Source organism: Chelonus insularis, unplaced genomic scaffold (assembly GCF_013357705.1).
Source record: "Chelonus insularis isolate UGA/USDA-ARS -01 unplaced genomic scaffold, ASM1335770v1 contig_24_pilon, whole genome shotgun sequence".
Classification (NCBI taxonomy): Eukaryota; Metazoa; Arthropoda; class Insecta; order Hymenoptera; family Braconidae; genus Chelonus; species Chelonus insularis.
The window spans coordinates 125,824-140,611 of NW_023276446.1; positions in this window are offsets into that span (position 1 = coordinate 125,824).

Genomic DNA, 14,788 nt, shown 5'->3' on the forward strand with positions numbered 1-14,788 from the left:
TTTTTCAAGTTTAAATGTATTTATTTTCAACACCTGTACACGTGTTTTTCGAGGAAAAAAATTCAGTAGTGATTACGTCCGCAGAAGAATTGAAACGACAAAGTAAGTTGAGAAAAGAAAAACGTCATAACGATCGTCTCCGGTGATGCGAAGCAAAGTTTCGCGAGCGGTAAACGATTCGATAATATCTACGCTCGATTCAATCTCCCTTCGGGGTTTATTATTAAGGCTTTTGCAAACCTTCTTTATTCTACAAGAAAATCGAGAAAAAATAAAATACAAACTTGCAATGATGAAGAAAACTCAGAAAGTATTTTCTTATCCAATCGCATTGGTGTTGATACAGCATGAATTTAAGAAAAAAAAAAACAATTCATAAAAAATAATTGATATTCAAAAATAACAATATTTTTTTTTTTAGAAAATAAATTGAATGCTGTAACTAACGAGTTTTTTTTCAACAGTGACTTAGTCGTAGCTGACTTCGGACTTTTAGCACTTCTACCTGAATAAACTTTAATAATGTTCATAAAGTTGGACGAAATTTACAGTGAAATGATCTGTAAAAAGCCGTCATACTCTAGTCTCTTGTCATTTTTTCACACACACCCTCGAGTGCAAAAGTAAACAATTTCCGGTACGCGGTATGAGACTTACTCGATGACCACCAACAACGGTTAGCAATGACCGAGCATCAGTTCTCGACGGGAGTAGAAAGAGGAGGGCATGTGAGAGAGTGAATCGCATAGGTGTTTCGTCGTAACATAATGCCTCGGACGTCCGTCTTGTACCAACAGATGCTGTGAGCATCCGTAAACTCCAAGGTGCGCACATTACCCCTTGCTGAGCTACTGGTCTCTCCTCCCCCTTGTAAATATTCACGTAAGTTACCCGCGCATGCATATCCCTGCTGTAACCCAATACAAATAATACGAGAAAAGTGATAGATGGGAACATTCAAAATTCCGTTATAAAACGTTTTATAGAAATTTTAGAATATTTAGTTGACTAGAAAATTTTCTCCAACTTCTTTAAAAACTTCAACACTGTGGATCCAGGAAAATTTAAGTGTTTGGTAATAAAACTCTTCAAGTGTTTAATAATTAAACTTCGTCTATAAAACTGCTATGGCTTATTTATGGTGTTTAACATTGTAAACACTTGAAATGTTAAATTTTTAAATACTCGGATTTTGCAGTGTTTGGGTTAAAGACATTAAAAACCTACTCGATGGATAGATTGGTATCGTTGCTAATTGTAGAAATTTTATTTCCAATTGAAAATTCATAAAAGAGATATTATTTAAAATAAACTTTTTTTTTTTAATTATTAGACAAAAATTTTTAGCCAATAAAATAATTCTTTTTCTAGGAAAAACTTTTTATTATTTATAAATTGATGAAGGAATACCACTGTAATGAATGGGATTGTATTTTTATCTAACACGAAATTATTTGAAAAAAGTAATTGAGAATGAAAAAACAATTACAACTTGTATGTTAATAAAAATATTAATATACTCAATGGAACAGTGTGTGAAAGGTATGCATACATGTCTGAAAACATTGAATGCACATTAATCTATTATGTCCATAAACTCTAACTTTTGAAAAATTAAACAAATGTTCGTTGTCTTTATTATGATCCCTTGATAAACTGAAATTTATCAAAATCTATATATTCAATGAATATTACATCTTGTAAACATTTATTAAAAATTTTATTAACAAACCCCAAAGGCTACAGAATGCCAACATCAAGAACGTATGACCTTCACTAAGAATATCGTAACTCAAGAGTCTTACTTTAAGATCAGCAATAGAACCAGCGAATACAGACACTTATAGAAGCTTACAGAGGGCATTTAGGCCGTACCCTGAGCACCTTAGTACGAACTCCGACCACAGGTGTCGCAGAGGTGAATTTAAGATAGCTGCCGATGTAACAGGCAGCAGTCGACCCGAGTGAATGAAGTGGAAGTATATTCCTTTGTTTCAACATATTACAAAAAAAATGGATGTTCTATTATTTTTCAGCTTTTTAGCACTTGAATATCAATTAAATAAAAAAAGTACTTTAATTAATGGGCAAGCCACCTTTTTATCATTATTGAAATATAAATTTATGAAATTATTTTCATGATGATCCCGTAGCTCAGCGGTAGCACGCTCGGTTATTACTTTTACCGTCTCAGGTTCGAGTCCAGCTAGATGTATTTTTTTTTTTGTTTTTTTAATCATAATTATCTATGAAAAAATTAAATGATTATTAATTGAAAGGTAATAAATTAATAATTTATCAATGTATAAACAATATTAATATGAAAGCAGATAGAAAAAAATATATTTTTTTAAATTTTCAATTTTAATAAATCTATTCAATATCGAAGTTAAAAAAAATAGATAATTAGAATTCTACATTTACATATTCTTTCTTAAACTATGAATATTTAAATTTATTTATCTCTAATTATATATTGACATTGTTATTATAATTCCTCTATTCTAAAAAATTTTTATCTATTTCTTATACATTTTAATTTATTGAATTGTCCGATTCCAAAACTTTAATTAATTAACAGGTCCCGTGAAAAAGTGATCTGCATTGGTCTCGAAGTAGAAAATTTCTTTATTTTAGAAATAATTGAAAAATCAGCATTCTTTAATCGAATGAATAAATTCTACACCAGTGCGGGCGCTCAACGCGTATTGCACTGTACGCAGTGCTTATACAGTCCTCCTGTGTACACAGTCCATACCTGTGTGACCGCAATAAAATTAATCTGCTATGGTGTAGAATCAATCCACTCGCCCTTAGGCTGCTAGTTTTTGAATTTTTAAATTTTTTATTTCCACACCAATGCAGATCCCTATTCCGCAGGACCTCAAAATTTTTAAGCACCAAATACTGACGCTCCACTGTTTTGGAGATTTAAATATCTCTGCTAGACATTTAAATGTCCTTACTAATCTATTACACTTCTACACGATGTCTTATTTCCCATACACATTATTTTAATAAATAATTAGTTTTTAAAGTTTCGATCAATTAATCAATCACATATAAGAACATAGAAATATAACAATTATATAACATTATTCATTCATTAGTGACCTAAATAATTACTCTATTTGTTAGTAAATATTTTTAAACTCCTATTTATAATTGCAAAAAAATAAAAGTTTCTCTAACCCATGTCTATTGACGTGTTCTATAATTCTTTCATACACACCAAAATTTTACAGATTTCATTCATAATTTAATTAACTTTACATTTCTTTTCGTTCTATTATTTCAACATTCTCATACATAAATTATCTATAAAAAGAAAAACCAAATGTAATAATGATTTTACAACAATAAAATATTGAAATTACAAACAACTGCATAAATATCTGTATAAATATTAAATTACCAACAACATTATCACATTTTTTTACAGACTGAACATTTTTTATTCGTCTACATTATCCCTCCAGTAGCATCATTACAATGAATTTCTTACAACACGTTATGTCACTCATGTCGCAATTTCTTCAATTTTCTGTTGGGCTTCTCATACCCTGATTTTCTTTTCACTGAGTTATCCCGAATTTCCGTCGACATCCACTTTAAATTATAAAAAATTAAAACTCTACTAAAAATCTCATACATAAATTGAAAATGCTTTTACAACTATTTTTATTCCATTCCGGACAACTCAGCTCAATCCATGATTCAAATATTCTCAAAAAACGATAACGAGGCTTCGTTTTGTGCAGAACTGGCTTCACGTGCTTATCAAATAATTTAAATCCGTTAGATATAATTACGTAAAACTCTTCTGTGGGGACTTTCAAGGTACCTAATTGATTTTCCTCTGTACTATTGAATGCTCTCCACAAAATCAAAGCCTCACCCGATGTTTCAATATTTTGATTTTCTTTGATTATGGACATTACACAATTAATACAATTAAATTTCTTGATACATCGATGAGCAAGATATCCTGCTACATATCGAATTGAGCATTCTTCAATGGAATTATTACAAATTGTTACAATACTTGATGGTAAATCATTGGATTGATGAAAAGTATTATCATTCATGTCGTAAACACTATCATCAGTACTCTCATACAAATACGATGCTTCAGCCAATCCCTCTACATTCACATTACTCATACTTTCATGCATAACAATCTCGCTAATTTTACATTTATTATCGCTTAACAATAAATTTCCGCCATCATCTTCACAATTAGAGCCATCTGGAGGACCTTCAGAAATAACGTCTCTTCTTTAATAGTATATTTCACACCGAGGGAGGAAAAGTAGACTAGCTCAAACCACGTGTAAAATTACAACCCGAGCCGAAGACGAGGGGGGTAAACACGTGGTTTAAGCTTGTCTAATTGTCCTCCTTAGGGCTGAATATAATTTTTCGTCATACCTGAGTGGAAAGTTCAACCCCTCTCCAATGGAAAAGTGAACTTTCCGCGCAGGCATGACGAAAAAACACTTTTATGAGGGTTAAGATGACTTTACTCTATTTCCTTCATAAGTAACCCTTTACAATAATAACTTGACAAAAAATAAAAAATGATTTCACTTATTTTGATGCATGTGAGAAAACTTTTTATACTTACATGTCTCTCCGCTCAGTTGGAAAACGATGAAAGGATAAGTCCGGATTGCTTTTCTTGGAATTGTGGCAATTTTTATACAGGCACTGTGTCGAACTTCGTACCATGGTTGTTAGTAACCACTTGTGGATTGTTAGAAGACTAATAAATTTATTTAATGAAATTTATTATAAATTTCATACACGCAACAGTGAACTTACAGCTTTTTGAGAGATTGTTCGCTAGTCGAAAATGGAGAGCAACTGAAAGTTTCTCCATAGAACATTTAAATTGAGCTGAGAATTATTAAAAAGTACGCATCTTCTCTTCTTAAAATAGGAGGTGTCTGAAAGTAATTAAGGATTCCTATTGGTTTAAAAGAAATGACACAGTGGAGAACATGATAAAAAAATTTGACACCGGGAAAAACACCTGACTGGGTTATTTTTCTATTGAGTCCTTTTAAAACCGACAAGTTTCAAGATTCTCCAGAGTAGTTTCATTCTAATCTATGTTGTAAAAAGAAGATCTCAAAAACAGAAATTGGGGCAATTCGTATAAGACATCGTGATAATGTTGTTGGTAATTTAATATTTATACAGATATTTATGCAGTTGTTTGTAATTTCAATATTTTATTGTTGTAAAATCATTATTACATTTGGTTTTTCTTTTTATAGATAATTTATGTATGAGAATGTTGAAATAATAGAACGAAAAGAAATGTAAAGTTAATTAAATTATGAATGAAATCTGTAAAATTTTGGTGTGTATGAAAGAATTATAGAACACGTCAATAGACATGGGTTAGAGAAACTTTTATTTTTTTGCAATTATAAATAGGAGTTTAAAAATATTTACTAACAAATAGAGTAATTATTTAGGTCACTAATGAATGAATAATGTTATATAATTGTTATATTTCTATGTTCTTATATGTGATTGATTAATTGATCGAAACTTTAAAAACTAATTATTTATTAAAATAATGTGTATGGGAAATAAGACATCGTGTAGAAGTGTAATAGATTAGTAAGGACATTTAAATGTCTAGCAGAGATATTTAAATCTCCAAAACAGTGGAGCGTCAGTATTTGGTGCTTAAAAATTTTGAGGTCCTGCGGAATAGGGATCTGCATTGGTGTGGAAATAAAAAATTTAAAAATTCAAAAACTAGCAGCCTAAGGGCGAGTGGATTGATTCTACACCATAGCAGATTAATTTTATTGCGGTCACACAGGTATGGACTGTGTACACAGGAGGACTGTATAAGCACTGCGTACAGTGCAATACGCGTTGAGCGCCCGCACTGGTGTAGAATTTATTCATTCGATTAAAGAATGCTGATTTTTCAATTATTTCTAAAATAAAGAAATTTTCTACTTCGAGACCAATGCAGATCACTTTTTCACGGGACCTGTTAATTAATTAAAGTTTTGGAATCGGACAATTCAATAAATTAAAATGTATAAGAAATAGATAAAAATTTTTTAGAATAGAGGAATTATAATAACAATGTCAATATATAATTAGAGATAAATAAATTTAAATATTCATAGTTTAAGAAAGAATATGTAAATGTAGAATTCTAATTATCTATTTTTTTTAACTTCGATATTGAATAGATTTATTAAAATTGAAAATTTAAAAAAATATATTTTTTTCTATCTGCTTTCATATTAATATTGTTTATACATTGATAAATTATTAATTTATTACCTTTCAATTAATAATCATTTAATTTTTTCATAGATAATTATGATTAAAAAAACAAAAAAAAAAATACATCTAGCTGGACTCGAACCTGAGACGGTAAAAGTAATAACCGAGCGTGCTACCGCTGAGCTACGGGATCATCATGAAAATAATTTCATAAATTTATATTTCAATAATGATAAAAAGGTGGCTTGCCCATTAATTAAAGTACTTTTTTTATTTAATTGATATTCAAGTGCTAAAAAGCTGAAAAATAATAGAACATCCATTTTTTTTGTAATATGTTGAAACAAAGGAATATACTTCCACTTCATTCACTCGGGTCGACTGCTGCCTGTTACATCGGCAGCTATCTTAAATTCACCTCTGCGACACCTGTGGTCGGAGTTCGTACTAAGGTGCTCAGGGTACGGCCTAAATGCCCTCTGTAAGCTTCTATAAGTGTCTGTATTCGCTGATAGAACTATGATATTTATACCATTTATGAAATCTGTAATCTATACTTTGGTCGAAGACATTATCTTTCTTTGAGAAAATAAAAATTATTCAACAACCGTAATTGTTTAGTTGAAATACATTTAAAACCATTACTTACAATCCCTAATTCATTTATCGAAATAATTTTGATTTCCAAATTTTCAAAATAGGTTTAGTCAAGTATTCATTATATTCAAAGTTTAATGCATCTCATACCTTAAATACATTCTGCAAACAGATAATATATGCATGAACACCTATATACTAGATGGATAAACATGGTAGAAAACTTGAATCACTAGCCCAGGGCCAGCTTCATTTAGTCTACCGGAGTATTTTCGTACTCTTTACATATTTTACTCAATGCTTATGCACACTCGCGTATCCAAGTAGGTATGTCGTTCATAAACACGCAAGTCGTAACTTGGGAATCTCCATCATGATGAAAATGAATAATCTTACGATTGTGTACGAAAGACGGATCATGTTTACCCTGGCATATATGATGGTAAGTCAAGAGTAATAAAATAACGTTCCTTCTTTTGTATATCGTTTTAGGGTTTACATCGATTGGACAGTATATTCAGTCTGTGAAATTTAAAAAGAGATGGAGTATTGCTTAGGGCATTTTCAACGACGGTGTTTGAATCTAATCATACATCTGACAGCATAACGAAGAATATAAATGTTCTTGTTTGAAGTTTTATCTTTAATCATTAGACTAGTATTATTGCAAATTACTTATGTCTTTCAGTGCAATTTTTGTGATCAAATGGCCATGACGAATTACAATTCGTGATTAATCGAATGGAATTTTTTTCTTTGTTACTCATTTATTATCTAGTCAATGAAAATCTGATTAAAAATTTGATATGGTTGATGGCTTGTGATATATGTGTATAATTAACAAAATGTTATTTAATTCCATTATTCAATTCACTAGAGTCTCGTATGGATTAATAATACACTGAAAGATTTTTGATTAGTGAGATTTTTTATATTTCGACAACGTTCTTCCGTTACTCTAATTTTCTCACTGTGGCCTCTTCATTCTAAAATCAAATCTCCAATAATATATACATATTTTCTTATTCTATCTATTTATTTGCCTAAAATTAGTGCGCAAAAGTTCATATAGTTTTATATATCTATATTTATCCGCTCGAGGCGCCTTGACACAATGTATTTTTACTTTTTCACATGTTTTTTAAGGTACCTTTTTTTTCTAAGTATCAAAAATGATTTTTGAAGTTTCTAAACAATTGAAAACTATTTCAAATAAAATTAATCTATTTTACTTAATAAATGTGAGTAAAATTCAAAAGACAATACTTGGCTTTTAATGATTTCACGCTTTTTTGTAATTTTTGAAATAATGTACATTTACGATAATAACATTTTAAGAACACAGATTATTGTCCTCGTCATTTAAACTTGGCGCACAGTTTTGTACAGTCCGTGGGGCTGTTTTTGTTATGATTTCCCGGGAGCGTGACATCTGTCCCCAATAAGATGTCAGTCAAAGGCATTTTTACAATCTTTTAAATTTAAATGTTTAAATGTATAATCTTACTGATTGTTAATCAAATTCTATGATGCCCAGATTTTTTATCTAATGATCATTTTAAAAATAAGCTTTATTCTTTTAATCTTTTAAAATTGGTTTTTTTTATTTTCAATCATTTAAGGCTGGGCTGAAGTCAGAGAGGCGACTGATTCCCGCTATCCAAATACATGGGATCGGGATATTTCTAATTTCTTCGCCAATTTACTATTATTTCTATAAAATTAGGTACCAAATTACAGAGGAATTGATGCCGGACTGACGTAAACAACAATTTTTTGTATATAGTGAATATTTTTATTAAAAAAATTAGAAAGAATAATGAACAAATTATGAATTGACTTGCCGCGCTTAAATTCCAAGATGGCGGTCACATCATTCAGATGAAAAATCACTAATTATTCTATTTTTATACGTTTTTCGCCCATAATTCGTGTTTGCGTCAGTCCTTACCACCTGTCTGAATGTCAAAAAAATCAATTCATAGTATAAAATTGAATAATTTAGAAATAATTAGAAATATTGTCTTCCTGATGATTTTCTCCGGAAATTAGTTTGAAATAATTCCGATAGGTGACACCATTATGCTCGCAGATGACCCTAGTCATCCATATTGAAAAAATGCTCAATCCGTATCCAGACTGATGGTGCCCTGCATTTTGGCGAGTTATTTGTATATGTGTGTATACGAGTAATATATGTATGTCATGTAAACATAGTGTATCACTCCACAATGCCTTATACTTTGATGACCATTGCAGTAATCAGAGAGAAGACTTCTCTCTGCAGTAATATAAATGAATATGATGATACACATTGAACATTAATTAATGTAATACCTGAAAATAACTTAAAATACATATATTCATCCATTATTATTATTTCTATTAGGTATAAATGTCAACAAGCGAGCTTAATTCCAAGTCTACGGATCAAAGCATGTAGTTTAAGATGAATAAACATGGGATTTTGATTGGAAATATGCTGGCTTTGTGGTTAAAGCACCAGGCTTCTATTTTGCGGAGCAGGGTTCAATCCCGATCTCGGCCAATTTTTTTTTCTTTTTTTTTTAGTAAAATTGAATGTAATTATAATTTTAATAAGCCAAAATTGATTCTTTATAAGAATTTAAGTGTTTTTTTTTATAATTCTTTTAATTAATGAACGCTGAGGGAGAAGACATTCGAACAGGGCCATAAACCCTTTTTTAGTACAGTTATATAAATGTAGTTTTTGTCTTCCTGATGATTTTCTCCGGAAATAATATATGTATGTCATGTAAACATAGTGTATCACTCCACAATGCCTTATACTTTGATGACCATTGCAGTTAGAATAAATGAAAATGATGATACTCATTTAACATTAATTAATATAATACCTGCAAATAACTTCAAATACATATATTCATCCATTATTATCATTTTTATTAGGTATAAATGTTAATAAGGAAGCTCAATTCCAAGTCGGCGTATCCAAGCATGTAGTGTAAAAACAAATATACATTAACTCAATATCGAGATTATGCTGGCCATGTGGTTAGGGCGTCAGAGTTCTATTTTGCCGGGCAGGGTTCGATCCCAGTCATAACCAATTTTTTTTTTCTACTTTATTCGTTAGATTAGCATGTAATTATAATATTGACATGCTATAATTAATCTTTTATAACAATTTGATTTTTTTTTCTCTTTATTCATTGAATTTATTGACGCTAAGTCGAAAAATATTTGAACAGAGCCATAAACTTTCTTTTTGTATAAATACATTGATAATAGCCTGTGTTTAACAACTTATACATCTTTACATGTATTAACAATGTTATGTTATTAACAAGTTAATCATATTATTATTAACATTGATAAGTAGTTTAAACAATCTGTGGCGAGTTTCGGCACTTTCCCGGCAAGCTCTACCCCCACTCTCTGTGCCCAAGCCTGCAGCTTATAATTTTTAAGCATATATAAGCGTATTGGAACCATAACAGCTCAGTGGTTACAGCATCGGTCTTTTATTTTGCTAGGCAGGGTTCGATTCCAGTCATGATAAAGTTTTTTTTTTCTCTTTTATTTGTTAGATTTGCATGTAATTATAATATTAACATGCCAAAAGTAATTGTTTACAACGATTTGATTTTTTTTTTCTCAATTATTTATGTAATTTATCGACGCCGAGTCGGAAAACATATGAACAGGGTTATAAACACTTTTTTTACTATAGCTATATGAACGTAGCTTTTTTTTAAGCAATTTAAAAAAAATTTAGAAGTAGTTGAAATAATCCACAGGGATTTCCGACACTTCGCCGGCAAACTCTATCCCTACCTTTCGTACTCAAGCCTGCATTACACAATTTATAAACATAAACGTAGTGTAAGAGATGATGTGTTAGCTCTGTGAGTAGAACGCCAGGCTTTCACTTTACCGATTAGGGTTCGATCCCAGTCATAGCCAATTTTTTTTCATTAAAATTTTACATAAATGCAATAATTGGTTGTTTATATAAGTTCAAAATCAATTCCTATTGTCTTTTAAAGACAACACTTTCGGAAAAAAAGAGAATTCATAGTAATTCGTTCCTCACCCTCAGCTTATTTTCAGAAAAACAAGTTGTTTTCCGTAATCAATTGGAAGAATAATTTAATAAAATATATGAACTAATTTATAAGTATATAAAGTCACTTAAGCAAAAAAAAGAAAAAAAAATTGCCTATGACTGGGATCGAACCCTGCCCAGCAAAAAAAAAGATTGGTGCTCTAACTTTTTTTTTTTTGATGAATCTGTTTATTAAACAAAATACAGTAGAGTTTATAAAGGTTATTTCTCTATGTCAAAGGAAGCTTCATAAACATAATAAACATATTTTCCTTATACTATTGTTAACAAGTGTTATTTTAAAGGCTATTAGGCTTTTAAAGCTGCTCATAACTTTCAGATATTTCATCTAACTTGCCTGCCAGGAGGCCATAAGCAAGAGATAATTGTTAAGTAATATGAATTATCTATAGTAGTTTTTGAGTTTATTAATTCCTCAATAAATTATTTTGATTTTTTGAAAATTATTAATTTTTGAGCACAAAAAACAATAGGAACTAAAGCAGTAAGGTGCCTAGTAGCTATTCAGTATATTGTAAAAATTACTCAAACTGATATAATCATATTTGATAAAAAGGTTTTATGAGGCGAGTCTTATAACTTGCTGTAAGCAAAGACAGAGTACAAAACTCTATGAAAGGGGTTAATCTGTGTGATATTTACATACTTAATATTAATAGTAACATCTAAGTATATTTAGTCCTTAGTAAACTAAGTATTAATCATCTAAATTAAATCACTATTAAATTATCATAAATGGTTGATACTTGATATATACACTATTTACACTATGTACAATGAATGATGCTATTCACTTATTCACTTATTTATGGTTTGCGCTTTCTCATGCGTGTTTGAACACTTTTTTTATAAGCTGAGTGACGAGCTGCTAAAACTTTGTAGTGTACAGCACTTGTAGAAAACCACCATAGCTTGGCAGTAATTCTGTGAAAATCTAAGACATCTCTTGATGGAATATCCATTGAATACGTGAACTTGTTTCTGTTAGCCATCAGGTCGTTGGCATGCCAGCAGATCCTTTTGTTGGCCTTATTCCGTTTCCAATGATAAATAATTGGTATATTATTATGATCCTGAATGAGTCCGTGGTTGTCGCAATATGTAAAAGCTTGAGGAGGAATTTCACCTGCCGAAAAGCATTTTGCGAAGGTATCATCACTAGTATCAATGATCTTGTTGATTAGTGGATTATTGATTATCTTGCAATTGTTGTAAAAGTCTCTTGAAAGCTTTAACATATGACAGTCAATTCTAGGAATTCGTGCTCTTTCATATAATTCGATGTTGCTAATGAATTTTAAATAACCTGATGCTGCTGATCGATAAAGCCCTAAACAGGCTCTAAGACATCTTCTTTCAAATACCCTGAGTTTTTCCATTGTCGCAGCACTAGTGTTCCACCATAAAGGTGCAGCATATGTCAGAATTGGGCGAATTAGTAAAAGATAGCAAATGACTTTAGCGGTTTTACTGAGGTGATGATTATAAAAAATGGCACTATTAGCCTTAAATGCGTTAATAGCTTTGCTTAATTGAATTTCGATATGAAGATTACCTCTGACTAGCTCTTCAATGTTAAATCCAAGATATTTAACTGATTTGCTTCTTTTGATTAATAATTTTTGGTCAGCAATATGTCCATTATCGTCGAACGCTTCAACCTCCATAGAGAAAGACTTAATGCTCAATCTAGTTTTTTTTGACAAATAACTTTCAGGTCTTCTGAAAATTATGCATTCAGACTTCAGAGGATTTATTTTAAGGTTCCAAGTTCTGTAGATTCGGTCAAATTTTTGGAATAAGTTTTCTAAATCTTTCTTAATAACATTAGCGTCTCTGTTTGCACTATATAATATAATATCGTCTGCATAAGCAATGGAATTTGCTCCAAAACCATCATTCAGATTAAACGCATTTAAAAAATCACTGGTAAAGATGTTAAATAGAATAGGAGAGTTCACCGTCCCTTGTTGAAGACCATCATTAATGTGAAAAGTTTCAGATGACGTTTCTAAGCCATTCCAAGCGATAAACTTTTTTTCCTTGATCATACTCATAATCAGTAGTATTAGGTGAGAACTGAAGTTTTTTTGTTTTAATTTAAATACTAAGCCGTCTTGCCACACTGAGTCGAATGCTTTTTCAACATCAATTAGTACAGCACCGACTGTTAAATTATTCTTAAAATGAGCAGATAAGTCTGAAAGGAGCTTAAGAATGGCGTGACATGTCGAATGCTGCCTCCTGAATCCGAATTGGTTATGAGGAATAATATTATGCTTAGTGCAATGATCATTGATTCTAATATTTATAACAGCTTCAAACACCTTACTTAATGAGTAGCCGGTAGCTTTTTGGATCTGAAGAGTCTTTTCCAGGTTTAAGAAGAGGAAGAAGTTTTGCTGTTTTCCAGATGGACGGAAAATACAAATTGTTAATAGCATGATTGAACAAAATAGTGATTGTTTTGATTATCTTGTCTGGTAAATGTTTTATAATTATTGGTGGAATGAGGTCAATGCCACTCGATGTTTTATTTGGAAGCCACTTCATAATCCCATAAACTTCAAAGAATTCAGTGAAAATTTTATGGTCCTCAGACGTATCAGTATTTGGGGATCTGCTTTATTGTTGTCATCAAAGTTAGTTATTGTTAGTTTTTCTGACTCAGTTATGAGATATTGGTCCTTAATGGTTTTAATTTTTCTTTGAATTAGATCGGTAAGACGTGTATTAGCATTAAGACTTTTTGGTGAATTCATTTCTTCAAATGTTGCACCTAAGACAATTGATTTATCTTTATCGTTATTAATTATTATGGATCCATTTTCAGAATATTGGTTTTGAAGGTTAATTTTGGCTCTATTGATGATTTAATCATTTGTATTATGTATCCTGAGTGTTTCTGTTGAAATAGGTTTTCTTTTTCTTAGAAGTCTATTGATTTTAGGAAAGAAAGCTTCTGAATTTCTATAATCTATCTTTTTAATTTGTTTCTTCTAGTAGTTTTGAATTGATATTTCAACTTCTAATTTGATTGATAATTTAAGCGTTTTTAATAATTCGTTCAGTTGCTTCTCGACGTTTTTGGTGACTTTAAGTTTTCCGATATAGATTTTCCTCATTATTGTTAAAAGTTTTGATTTTCTTTTCTGCAGTTTTTGAATTTTGACATTGATATATTTCAATACACTATTGGAGTGTTTATTGCATTTAGGTGTGATTGTTTCAATCGCTGCTAGGATCTCTGAATTTAATTGAGTAAAATAGTAATCGATTTCTTCACGAGTAATATTTAAATTAACAGGAACTTCTATTGTAGTATTATCCTCAAGGAACTCCATAAAGCTTTCCCAATTTGTAGCTTTATAGTCGGGTCTAGCCGGTATATCTTCAACTGTAGATTCAGCAGCAGTAACTAGTTCTAATGTAAAACTCAAAGCTAAATGGTCGCTGTCATAAGATAATGTTCTGAGAGTGTCATTATCATTTAGATTTTTGAGGTTAAGTCTATTGTCAGCAATACATAAGTCGAAATAAGTAGCAGCTGGGATATAGGTGGGCTCATTAGTATGGTATATTTTAGATCTAAACATTGTTCCTTCGTTGGAAAGCCAGCGATTAATATGTATTCCTCGTTGATTTAGGCCTCTATCCCCCCAAGCAGAAGAGCGAGCATTCAGATCACCAGCGATATTGGTGCTCTAACCACTGAGCTATTATGGTTCCAATACGCTAATATATGCTTGTAAATTATAAGCTGCAGGCTTGGGCACAGAGAGTGGGGGTAGAGCTTGCCGGGGAAGTGCCGGAACT